The following is a 13,413-nucleotide window of genomic DNA, read 5'->3' on the forward strand; positions in this document are numbered from 1 at the left end:
TTTAAGATATAAGAGCTAGCTAGCAATATGCTTAACTATTTGTTAAAGAGTATTGCAAATAATATAGTTCCTGTGTGATTGTTTAGGGTCTGCACAACCAGGAATGAACAAACAACCTCCATCAACAAATGTCAGAAGAAAAAACCCAATACTTCATGATCATAATCACTTGATTTATTTAATTTCTTTTTGTGAATGCTGACATGACTAAACATATTCCTGGGTTGAAGGTTCACAATGGCAGAGAACTTGCTTGACATGAGCAAGGCCCTAGACTCAGTTTCTGCCACTGGGGAAAACTTCCCATTTCCAATTGTAGGAAATACAACTCAGAAAAGCTCTCTGACAGGTCCAAGACCCAGTTTTCAGCATGAATAGACTGGACCCCAATTTATCTTTCAGGTGCATCAGATCTCCTTTTGGTTACTTACTCACAGGTTCATTGATTACCCCCAGCAAACACTTACCAAACACAGGCTGTGTACCAGCCATGGTGACAGACCCTAGCAATAATAATTACAGAAGGATCTCATCCCAAAGCTGGTGACCACTTGGTAAATGAAGGTAGTGCTAAGAAAGTTGTGAAAGGGTAGAACAATGAGGATCTGAGGGGATGATTCTCTTGTAGCAGAGGGACAACACCCTACAGAACCCCAAACAACAAACAGTCTCCTCTCCTCATGCCTTATATCTAACCAATGATGGCATTATCCAGGTGCCAGGATACAGGAAAGGCATGAGAGCACTCACTGAGGTACAGAAGAAGAGAGTCACTAGGCTGAAAACGATGACAGAGAACCTACACAGGCAGACAAGGGCTTGGTGAAGGTGCCATGCCATTACCCCTTGAGAATCTCTCCTTGAATTGCAGATGGGTAGAGTCAGCTGAGACTGAATCAAGAGGAATTAACAAAAGCCATGGCTTTGTGTGCGATACAAGGTACCAGGAGACACCATGGATATTTAAGTGGGATCAAGTAAGGACATCTGGGAGATTCCTCTTGATGTGTATGGTGTAAGACCAAGGAGTCAGGGAGGATCCCGGCAGGGACCTAAGGGAGACAGAGGGCGGGGTTGGAGGTTCCTGGAAGTAGCAGTGCGTCTGGAAAGGAGGAGTGGAGAGAGACTGGGGACTGTTAAATGACTGAGTGGAACTCAAGACCCTGCCTGTGGAGAATGGGTTATTGGTAATGGCATTCTCTGAGTTCAACAGGAGAGGAAGATGGCAGGGCAGTGTTTGATTCCTGAATATACAGAATATGATGTGTCTTGATTTTCAAGTGCAGGTATAAACAGACCATTAGAAATCGATGGTAATGTGAAGTCAAACTGATGTTGTGCTACTTAGCAACATATTTGAAAATAATCTTCTTAAGACTCTTCTATGTGGAAATTCAGGGAAAGGTGGATGGATAGATTAATGAATAATTAATAAAGGGTTTAACTGCAGAATAATCCATTAACACAAAGAGCTGAACAGTTTTCCATACATTCATCTACTATTATTCAACATGTGATTTTAAGTATAAAATACCAACATCTCGAAAAATGAATTATTTTAAAATCTGTATTAGCCACATACCCTTCATACATACTGCATTTATTCTCAGGAGGAAACACATACAAAGGGTAAAGGAAAAAGAAACCATTACCATAAATGAAGGAAAGACAGAGAAGGCCATCTGGCTGACATCCAGGCCAAAAGTTTTGAGATAAATTCCAACTAATCCACTCTTTACCTCAGTTCTCATTCAAATCCCACCTTTGACAGGAGGAACTTATCTTCCACCACAAAGGGCCTTTACATTTTTTCAATATTGGATTTCATTCTATGTGAAAAGATGACAATCTTTGGCGATTGTAAAAAGATATGTATTATTGCTTTAAAGGCTCAGAAAAGGAAATCATAGAAAGTGTATAAGAATGATGGGAATTAGCCGGGTGATGGTGGCGCACGCCTTTAATCCCAGCACTCGGGAGGCAGAGCCAGGTGGATCTCTGTGAGTTCGAGACCAGCCTGGTCTACAGAGCTAGTTCCAGGACAGGCTCCAAAGCCACAGAGAAACCCTGTCTCGAAAAAAACAAAAAAAAAAAAAAAAAAAAGAATGATGGGAATTTCTGCTGGGAACTATTGATTCCTTTCCTGCCGAATCCAGGTACTTCTTAGAGAATAAACAAGGCCAGCAAGACAATTCATCAAGGCTGATGACCTGAGTTCCAGCCCTAAGATCTACCTGATTGATGGAGAAAACCAACTCTGAAAGTTGTTCTCTGACCTCAACAAGCATGTTGTAGCATGTGCATGGATGAATACACAAACACACACACACACACACACACACACACACACAATCTTATTTGCTAGTGCCCCTTGGAAACCACAATTTTAATCTGTTGAAATGGCACAAAGACTTTAAGGAAACAAGTGAAAATAATCCCCCTTCCCTTTTGTCTTCTCAGACAAACTCTTTTTGGCTGGCTAGTTATCCAGGCTGCATTCTGCTCCCTGACTAGAGACAGCTTTCCTTAGGAGGGCGGCTCTGCTCGGTGCATGTACCCATGTTCACTTGACTTGCATCTAAAAATTAGCTTCTAATCATCACTTGTTAATTTGAAGCAAAAAGAATTTTTTTCCACTGAAAGCAGACTGTAGTTAAAAAAACCCAGCATTCTCCAAGGTCATATGCTATTGGCAAAGCTCAAGAAATCCTTGTAGTCCAACTTGCTTATGTTCAGCTGTGTTTACTTAGACTTAACTTGACGAAGTCTGCCACTGGTTATCCAGAGCAGTCATCTGCCCTCAGATAAATAGATATTGCACAAACTTTTGGAGGGAATGGCATTTGGCCCCCATAATTTTGGAATAATTTAGTATGTACCCTCAACCTAAACACAACAAAATGATTCACAGTATGTTTTTTTGCAAAAGAAACATAAATATTTCATATTACAAAGGGAGCCGTCTCTATGACCTTTATGGATGTTAGATGATTTACTAGCAAGGCATGGGATCACTTTGGAAGGTGTGGTGAAGCTCTGCTACAGGCAGCTGCAGGCAACATTTATTTCAGTCTTTTCAATAACCATCCAGATTTCAAGGAATTTCTGTAAACAAGCTGTCACTTAAAGAAAATAACTTTCCATCAAGTTCTGCACCAAGCCCCAGAACAGGGCATGCATATGAAATCAGAACGGAGTAATGACTTCCAGAGGCGTCTTGGAGTCATGTTTACACTAGGGGCAGAAGGGGAACGCTCCAGGTCTTACCAATGTATCTGACACTAAAGGCACATTTTTGCTTTTACAGTAACATAAACCATTTCCTTTGCATAGGCTCTGTTCCTAATTAGATGAGTTTTTTTCTGGCCTATCATATTTTCATTGCCTGTTGTCAGATTTGCACACCAAAAGATATACACATGCTTTCCTCTCTGAACTGAGACAGAAGCAAAGATGGAAGCACTCCTATTCCCCAGTGCTCAATCAACAAATCTGTCAATCAACAGACGTGTCGCACTGCTGTTGTTAACAGCTAGCTCTATGAACATAGGAAGACAGGGAGTGTCTGACATGTGACAGATGAGAGAAATCACAAACTGAATACAGACCATCATTTCCTTGGTTGCTTATTTCAATTATAAAATTATAAAAAGGATCCTCCCGCCACCCCAGAAACTACTCTCTTTCCTGACACTTGCTGTACTGTTGAGTTCACAAAGTCCTCTCTGTGAAGTGGGGGTCACATTCACTCCAGCTTTCTTGTAAAGCTCCGAGTTGAGGACAACTGCTTTTCAATGATTCATTTTGATGGCTTTGACTTTAACCCTAACTTGCAAGCTTTGCTTAGATAAGAATTCTGTAAATTAAGTTAATGAAGCAATAACCTTGCTACTCGGGAGCATTTGCTACTGCACTTAACCATAGAGACTAGACTCATGGCGCATTCCACATTGTCTTCCCCATGCTTTTGCTCTGAGGTTCACAATAGATGAATTTACATATATGTAAAGATGATATATATATATACACACACACACACATGATGATACATATAAGATGATAGCAATATAAAATATTGTATATATGTATATAAGGTTATAAAAGATCATACATGCCTATGTAAAAAAGAAGGGATGTGTCTTCCTATGTGTTTGCCTTTAATATCAGGAAACAAATCTGCAACACGTGTGGAGGACGAGAACATCATCTCTGTGCCACTTCCATGAGAGAATGCAGTGAGGCCTCATTAGATTTTAATATAAAACTGATCCCCAGTCTTCCCAGATTTAGAAGATTCTTCAGATTCTAACTATAACCATAGGACCAGATTTAGGAAAATGAGAGCATGTGGACTCCTCTCCTGAAGCCTGGTCACGGTAGGAAGCCACTCGCAGGCCAGCAAGGTCAAGGCTGCGTCTATAGAAAAACTCAATTTTATAGCTCTGCTGGACAGCCTGGACCTCTCAAGGGAGAGTGGTGAGTGGGAAGGAAGCACAGAGACTGGCAAGGTGCAGCCACTCACCTTGCTAGGAGAGCTGAGGAGGCAGAAATAAGGAAAACTCAAAGTAACTACATTCTTTAAAAAGTAAAGTATCCTTTTGATGGCTGATTGCTTATTAGAAAAAGTCAACTGTCAAACTGAACCAGGCCATGTAACTCCAGACAGAAACCTGACATGGACACTTACAAACGGAAACACAAAACTCCCGTGTATGCAAATTATTTTCCGTTCATTGAGATTGTCCTGAGTCAGCATTGTATCTCAGACAAAAAATGGACTCAAGTCCATATTCTAAAACCATTAATTCAGAAAAAAAAGCTATGATTCAGTAACTTGAATTAGTTTGCCAAATATCTGCGTGCAGCCGGAGCTCTAGGACTTTCACAGTATTAAGCAATGCTTTAGCAGATACCATAAAACAAAACAAAATCAAAGAAAAGGACACAGGAAAAAGAAGAAAAAAAAAAGCTTCCCAACAAAAATTTGAAAAATCTCCTCTATTTTCTGATTTCCTTTTTTCCGGAATTGAAACACCGCAAAGTGACAAGCCCCAGTGCGCTTGCCTTCTGCTCACCGAGGAGTTGATACAGGCACTTTTTATTTCACTTCTTCACAAGAAGGTGACCAACATTTTTTAACGTCACGAGAAGCTTCAGGTTTGGAATATGTCTTGGTTGAATGTCAGCAAAGGAATTCACTCATCATTGAAAACACATATTTTTTCCTTCCAAACTTGGAGTGTATGTAGAGACTGTGTGGTGAGTGGAATTACAGAAAGGCTCAGAGCCACAGAGGGGAATCCAGCTTTTACAATTCCGGAAAGAGAAGTATCCAAAGGGGGCAGTGGCGGCAGGGGAGTGGGGAACGTGACACTTGTACAGCTCAGCGGAGCTCTGGTTGTCAAGGTCTTGACCATGTGTGCCTGTCGTGATAACTTTATGAGATATTTTTATTTTCTTCATTTTATATGCATATAGAAAAACAAACTAGGGAGTCAGATGAGCTTGCTAATGTTTTGAAGTTAGTAAACAATAATGGGAAAACTGGAACCCAGTTCTTCAAAACTAAAACCCACAGTCTTAGTGGGAGTAGACAGGGATTGAAGTTCCCAGGCTACCGTTTTATATGCTTTGGAAAAGGTAATTATTTTATTCTAGACTCTAGACACAATACAAACTGTAGTCAACATTTTTTTCACCTGCTGAGTATGAGTAAGAAGTCGAGTCCGAGGAGTGACTGTAGCTTTGTTACACTGCACAGAAAGAGTTAATGAAAGCTCCCCTCCCCACAACATTTATCATTGTAGCCATTTTTAATCATTTTTAAGAGTCCAAGTCAGGGCACTGAGCACACTGGTATGATCCACCCACCTCCATCATCCATCTCAGGAAGTTTTTCAATTTTCCAAACTAAATGTCCACACTTATCAACTATCTCCCCATAGCTTCTTGTTCCTGCAACAACAAGAAAACTGCAACAGTTTTCTTGTCTCTATGAATTTGACACTCCAGACACTTTATACCTCCAGAACTGCACAAGAGTTGTCTAATGAAGTAGAAACTACAGGAAGGGCTGTCAGCTTCTACATACAGCATCTCTGTGAAATCATTGACTCGCTGTGCAGCAGAAAAATTGAAGACCTAGTTCATCTTGATTTGTGGCATGTATTTAGCCTCCCACTCTTAAAAGGGGGTTTTAAATTACATTTTCATGTATTTATTTTGTGGGAGAGGGTGGCATGTGCCATGGTAGCATGAGCAGGTCAGAGGACAGCTTGCAGGAGTCGGTTCTGAGGGACAACAGGAGTTAGATGGTTGGCATGGGATCAGCCTGACCTCTAACCTCTGAATGCTTCCACCTTAGATGGGAGACGCTAAGAACACCTACTCTCTCCTCTCTTTCTTCAGCCTACTCTTTTCCAGCAGGCTTCTGGGCTAACTTCCAGGCAGTAGGTTAACCCCCTGCTCCTCCCCCCATCCCTGCTGTGCTGTAGGCTTGGCAGAATTTCTTCTCTGTGGAAATTTCAAAGGTTCCCCACCCTTGTCTTTCATGTAGTTGGGTCCCTGCTGTCATTTAACATGACCTAAATGCATTCTGGAAAAAGTGGAGCCTAACTCTGCTCCACATACAGATACACAGACAGACACACACATACACACGCACATGTACATCCGTCCACATACACCCATGTAACACAACACACACACATACACACCACACATCACACACACACATCTAGACCTCAGTCCAGGCTACTCAGGGGGCTCTGACTTTGTGTGTGTGCTGTGTGCAATGCAGCTGCTGTATCTAATTCTGTGTCCAGGAGACTGCAAACTTCTCATCCTATAGTTCTTCACTTAGAGAAACAGACTCAAAGGAAAGTTAGCATACAACAGTTCTCTGTTTCTACTATGTGGGTCCAGGGTCTGAACTCAGGATTTCAGACTTGGTGACAAATGTGAGCCATTTTGCCAGCGCTTAGCTTTCCTTTTTTGTTTTTTATCTAGGTCTTGAAAGAATTTATTTCAGGTTCATGGTGGCTGGATTTCCTACCTCAATGACTCACCTTTAGTTTCTGCTTGAGAGGTATAGGGCTGACTGTTTTCAAGCAGTGCCAACTCAAGGTACACCTCAACATTATTCCCCTTTTATATACTTTCTGCATGGACTCCGGAAGAAGACTGGATGATGCTTACAAACAAGTGTACCCAATACTCAAGAAATAAAGAACAGTATTAAAGTACTGTATCTACTATACTATGACATTATAGTGCAGTACAGTAGAGAATCCTGCTAAAGGACTAGCTCAGAACTACCCAGCACGGGATCTGCAGTTCCTCCAAATGCTCATTCAACCCCATTTCTCAATGGTTACTTCCTTGTACTTTAATGTGCTGATCCTTAGCATGTAAGACCAATTCCTAAAGTCTCTTTTTCTCAGGTTCTCATTTCCTCCTTTCTCCCTGAGTTTATTCCTTTAATCAAGTCAACTCTTCAAATGTATTTTTCTCTACCCCACTGCAACTTTTACCACCTCTGGATTTCTTTCCCATTATGTTTTTTCTGTCTTTCTATTTCTGAGTTACCATAATGTATTACAACTAGTATGTATACTGTGGGACAATGATCTTGTACTCTGTAAAGATTTGTCACTTGTATTAGTTTAATAAAATGCTGATTGTCCAGTAGCCAGGCAGAAAGTATATGCAGGGTGACCAGAACAGGAGGATTCTGGGAAGAGGAAAGACTCAGTCTGCAGTTGTCACCAGATGCAGAGGAAGCAAGATGAGAATGCCTCACTGATAAAGGTGCCAAGCTACGTGGCTAACACAGACAGGAATTATGGGTTAAGATGTGTTAGTTAATAAGAAGCCTGAGCTACTAGGCCAACTAGTTTATAATTAATGTAGGCTTCTGTGTGTTTCTTTGGGACTAAACAGCTATGGGATGGGTGGGAAAGAAACTTCTGTCAACACAGGTAATTGTATTTACTTCTTGTGTTTTGTTCTCACTCATTCGGTCTCAAAATCAGATCTTCCAACTTTTCTGTTAGATTTTTTTCAGAGAAGGTCTGATGTCATAACCCAGACTGGTCTTGAACTCTCAGCCCTCCTGCTTCAGTTTCCTGAATGCCAAGATTACAGGTATGCACCACTACACTGGGCCAGATCTTCTAACTCCTGTATCAAGGCAGACTGATATGACATATAAAACAAGTATGAAAACACCCCATATTTTCCAGGAAAGAAAATGACACATAATTTTTCTAAATTATAAATGCAAATACTCAGTGGCATTTGAGACGTATAAAAAGACAATTCAGTGCCCTTGACCCTGTTGTGTTTTCCTGAGAAGAAAAGGAAGGAATCTGATCTTGGTCACTAGAGCAGACAGAGTATATTATAAACCACCAAGATGATTTAGCATCTATTAGCACACCCAGGGCACACAGTAAAGCCCCAAGGGCTTCAAAGCACACTCTAAAGCGGGACATGTGGGACCAGGACCCAAATGCCAGGTCAATGATTTCTACCTTTTTTTACTTCATAACCGGTAATTGTGTGATGTCTGTTGTCTAGCCCTAATTCTTTACATCTCTTTCTTCCTTCATTCCTTCCCTCCCTGCCTCTTTCCTTCCTTCTTCCCCTTTGTTGTCTTTGAAATTTTTAAATTCTGGAGTAGTGTGACTTATTGAATCTGGGATGCCCAGTTCATGCTTTGACTTGGCTTGACCCCCAACTTGTTGCTCTACTTTGAAGGCTATGGGGCCTTTAGGAACTGGTGCCCAGCTAGCAGAGGTCGATCACCAGGGCTGGACCTTGGAATGTTATACGTAGACTTGGTTCTAGCTAACTTCTTTGTTTCCTTTTAACGTCATGTGAACAAGTCACTGTTCCACAGACGTTCTACCCCGCCTTCTTCAACAATGCACTGACATACCCTGAGAGAACAATCTAAACTTCCTTCATCAAACTGTGTTCATCAGGTGTCCTGTCAATGACAAGAGCAGTAACTGACATGGTGTATGTAAGTAATGACTGTATTCATCTACAGGGCGGGGCAATATATCAACACACACACACATGTAGCATATTCTGATCAAACTGGATAGTTACTATTTGTTTCCTTTCCATTGCTTTATTTTCAGAGTTTTTAAAATCCTTTATAAATCCTCACTGGGTCATTGTGAACTATGCTGCCCCAGTGTCCTGTAACGGCAGAACAAAGTCCTCTTACTTTATTTTAAAGTATTAATAATACTTTAAATATCTAAATATCTAAATAATAAAGATAAAATATTAATATCCCTTATAGTAGGGGTTGAGAAGACAGAGGTGGAAATATAAGGTTAGACAACCAGTCACACATGCTCTTAAGATGCATTTGAACCCTTAGACAGAGGTGGAAATATAAGGTTAGACAACCAGTCACACATGCTCTTAAGATGCATTTGGACCCTTAGAAGAACTTCATTTGCACAAATAACAAATGTGATTAAAACCAATATCTACTTCAGAGGGTTGCAATATCCACCATGAAGGGTGTGAAAGGGGGTAGGAAAGTAATGAGGAGAGATGGGGGCATAAGGTGGAGCAGGCCCAGCCTTTGAATAGCAACCTGGAAACCCATAGAAGGCATCAGTGCTCACAGATAAGCAATGGAGAAACCATGAGTGTTAATCACGCAGGGTTGTCACCTCAGTGGAAGAAACGAATACCTGTTTCCTGCCAGAAAGTTTGGAGCGGATGATTTGGTGACCTTTGCTGTCTGTAGAGCCAGACCTCACCTAAATCCCCCAGAATGTTCATCCTAGATTTTCCCTCCCTAGACCTTTCGCTTTAGGTTTGTTTCTCAGTGAATCGAACTCATTCGACAATGTCATGTGTGCTTCATAGCCTGCCAATCTCTACACTGTCTCCATCAGAGACCACACCAGATCCTACGCCCTTAAGCTATAGAACCCATCTTCATGGTAGAGGTCACATATCATGTACACAAAGTGGCATAATTGCTACCAGGACACTTTTTTCCAAGATTATACTGTATTTAAATATGTCTAAAATGAACTGCCTGGTGTCAGATTTCAAAAGTTTGATCCAGCCTGGCTAACTAGGTTGAGATGAACAGAGATTTTCTTCTTGCCTCTTTGTAGATCAGATTGCTTCACTGCCAGCAATAAAGCTTGCAGGGACCCCCATAGAAACCTTCTGTTTTGTAAGCTTCATATACATTTGTGTGTATGTGTGCGTGTACCCTGTATGTGTATATGTGTGTATTTCTATAAAGAACCTTCATTGGAATTACTGTACATAGGGCATGATATTCCTTACAGAAGGCATAAATTGCCAAATAGAAAGTGTACTGCAGGCAGTCCGTGCGGCGGCGGCTCCGTGACAGGTTAGGCCTCGCACGCGCCTCCCATCCAGCGCTGCCAAGATGCCCAAGAGGAAGGTTAGCGCGGATGGAGCGGCGAAGACGGAGCCCAAGCACCGCTCCGCGAGGCTGTCTGCCAAGCCCGCCCCTGCCAAGGTGGACGCGAAGCCGAAAAAGGCCGCGGGAAAGGATAAGTCATCGGATAAAAAAGTGCAAGCAAAAGGGAAGCGGGGAGCAAAGGGCAAACAAGCTGAAGTGGCCGACCAGCAAACCACGGATCTGCCCGCAGAGAACCGAGAGACCGAGAACCAGAGTCCAGCCTCTGAAGGAGAAGAGAAAGAAGCCAAGTCCGACTAACCATCCATCATGTCTGTCAATGTCCCCGCCTTCCTTCTTGTACAATCCAGAGGAATATTTTTATCAACTATTTTGTAAATGCGAGTTTTTTAGTAGCTCTAGAAACATTTTTAAAAGGTGGGGAGACATCCTGCCTCATCCCATTTTTTAAGTGTAAATGATTTTTTTAAGAGGTTAAATCACTTGCTGGTTGTTTATTTTTTGGTACAACCAGAAAATAACAGGATACTGAATCAAGAGAGGCTGTGACTGTCTCGGGGGTCACCATAACATTCCGTAGAGGGGGCTAGTTTTATATCCTACAACACAAAGCATATACTAAGTGGTAATTTGGAGTCTCGGTCGTGCGTTTGTGTCTGGAATATTTTCCGTTATATCCGGTGTCGTGTTTCGTAGAACTGTTGGCTAAAAACCCGCTCCTTGGTCCTTACCCTGTCAGGACTGTCTGCCTATGGCAGTCCATTTTCCTAACAAGTGTAACAATGTGCTGTGAAACATTGAACTTGAGATTGTGTCCTGTGTGTGGCATACAATAATGAGTCAGTGGAGTTGAGGATTGTGTGCAGCTTATTTTGTGAGGTCTTGGGGAAGACTTGCCAAGTTTGGGCGTGGAGCATCACTTGGAATAAGTTCAAAGAGAAACAACACATGGCTCTTTTGGGTACGTGAACACAATGTATGACTCCTCAGAGTTTGGGTACATGTTTTAAGAATTGAAATGTCTGTGTACTTTACTCCTCAACCAATAAAATCTCCGTTGTGAAAGAGTAAAAAAAAAAAAGAAAGAAAGAAAGTGTACTGCAGGTATGGGATACCTGCCCTTGAAGTGATTTTTTTCTTTTTTGGTCAAGGGTGTCCAAGATGTCCCCCACCAAAGAATATAGGCTATTGCCATTGCTCCTGGTTGCCCACTGGAACTTGATTATCACACCTTATTTCTGAAGATACCATGTAAGTTCATCACAGGACAAAGAGAAATCAACTTGGTACTTACTAGAAATATTTTTCCTGCTGGCTAGCTTTCACAGTACCTGATAGTGCTACTTAGCTGTGAATCTAATGAACTGCAATAGTGACCAGGATGGCAAGATATGTCCATGTGTGCAATAGTGGCACAAATATAACGGAGGTAACCAATTCCTTTCTTAATGGATTTAAGTCCTACTCTACAGGAAGAAGCACTGGCACTATATATCTGCCCATGGTTAGGGGGCTCATGGCATCCAGGGGTGTACCTACTGCTACTATTTTCATAATTCTAACTTCTCTATTACCCATATATTAATGCAACTCTCAGATCTCATTAGAGAAGTTTTGTAGGAAAGATTGGAATGAAATAATGTCTTCTGGATGTTGTCTTCAAAAGAACTGTACACTATCAGGCCAGTCAACATACCAGCAAAGAGATAGGAAGGGCTTATGTGTTGGCCCCTACTCCTAAATCAGGAGCTATTGACAGTTAATGGCAACTAGAGGAGGGAGAATCAATTTTGCTTAGGGGTGTGGTCTCTGATAGGTCACCTATGATCCAGTGGATGGCCCCATGGGCATATGCAGCACAAATTAGACTCAGTGGGCTATTAACAAACCAAGGAAACAGGAAGTAGGGAGGGTGTGTGGGAGAGTGGATCTGGAAGGAGTCAGAGGAAAGAGTGTGCTGAGGTAAATGATAAAAATACGTTTTATGAAGGTGTAAAATTTTCATAATGAAAATATTATATTTCGCTTTAAAAATAAATACAAAAATAAAGCCACTTTATACCATTCTCTACTCCTATAACACAGTTTCACTTTTCTTTATAATGCGTACTTCATTTTTTTAATAAAGGATAAGGACCAGATAGACTGGTAAGGAAAAATCAAAGTTATTTCTGCCTGGTCTGAGTAATTTTCTATTTTTTTTAAACTAGGAGTTTCTATACTACCTCTATCTCTTGATTAGCCAGTTGAAGAGAACTGATAGATCCACAAATGTGGACACGCACATACTTCTGGACCATCTGTTCTGAGTCTACCAGGCCCTTGGAGTGGGCAACAGAGTAGAAAAGGGGAGATGCTGTGAGGTTATATGGGGACAGAGAGACGGGAAGAGGGCAGGGCTGGAATGCAGCTCACCGGTAGAGCATGTGCTTAGGCTGTGGGAGACTGCAGAATCCTAGGCACAGGGGAATTCGGTATTTGATGGACGACCCAGTCCTCTATACTGTGTGCGTGCCTTGGAGACAAGGACTCAGTTTATGTCTGGATCAACATGCTACAGAACAGGAGCATATGTATAGAGCAGCTAGAACCCACGAGCTAAGTGTGCTTTAGGAAATCCAGGTGCCACCAGCTGTGACAACAGCACTCAACCCTGCTATGCCAGGAGCTGCCATGGAGACATTTATGTCACACAAGCTGTTGGGGAGGGGGGGCAACACAGGAGGTAGCTGTGCATTTTTCTGGAACATCTTACACAACATTCAAAGCAGACTGTTTACCATAAAAATAATAGCTCCAGATAAACTCCCAGTCACTGATTTCAAGAGTTCTCTAAAAGTATTTTTAATTTTTAGTCCATTTAACCAGGATGGAAAACACCGTAAAATTGAATGGAAAGAGCCCTGCATACTGCATGTTTCTTCCTATCTCACCCACCATTCATCCAGAACCCTCCCCACTTCAGCCTCACTGTCCCCTTT

At 41.7% G+C, this 13,413-nt stretch overlaps 1 protein-coding gene and 1 pseudogene across 3 annotated transcripts in view; one reads left to right on the top strand and one right to left on the bottom strand.

The window, feature by feature from the left end:
* Mkx (mohawk homeobox) overlaps nt 1-13,413 on the bottom strand; it is a 132,140-nt gene that overhangs the window by 73,399 nt on the left and 45,328 nt on the right. The window lies entirely within an intron of this gene.
* LOC101983612 lies at nt 10,403-10,999 on the top strand (annotated as a pseudogene).

This window comes from Microtus ochrogaster, chromosome 16 (genome assembly GCF_000317375.1).
Source record: "Microtus ochrogaster isolate Prairie Vole_2 chromosome 16, MicOch1.0, whole genome shotgun sequence".
Taxonomy (NCBI): Eukaryota; Metazoa; Chordata; class Mammalia; order Rodentia; family Cricetidae; genus Microtus; species Microtus ochrogaster.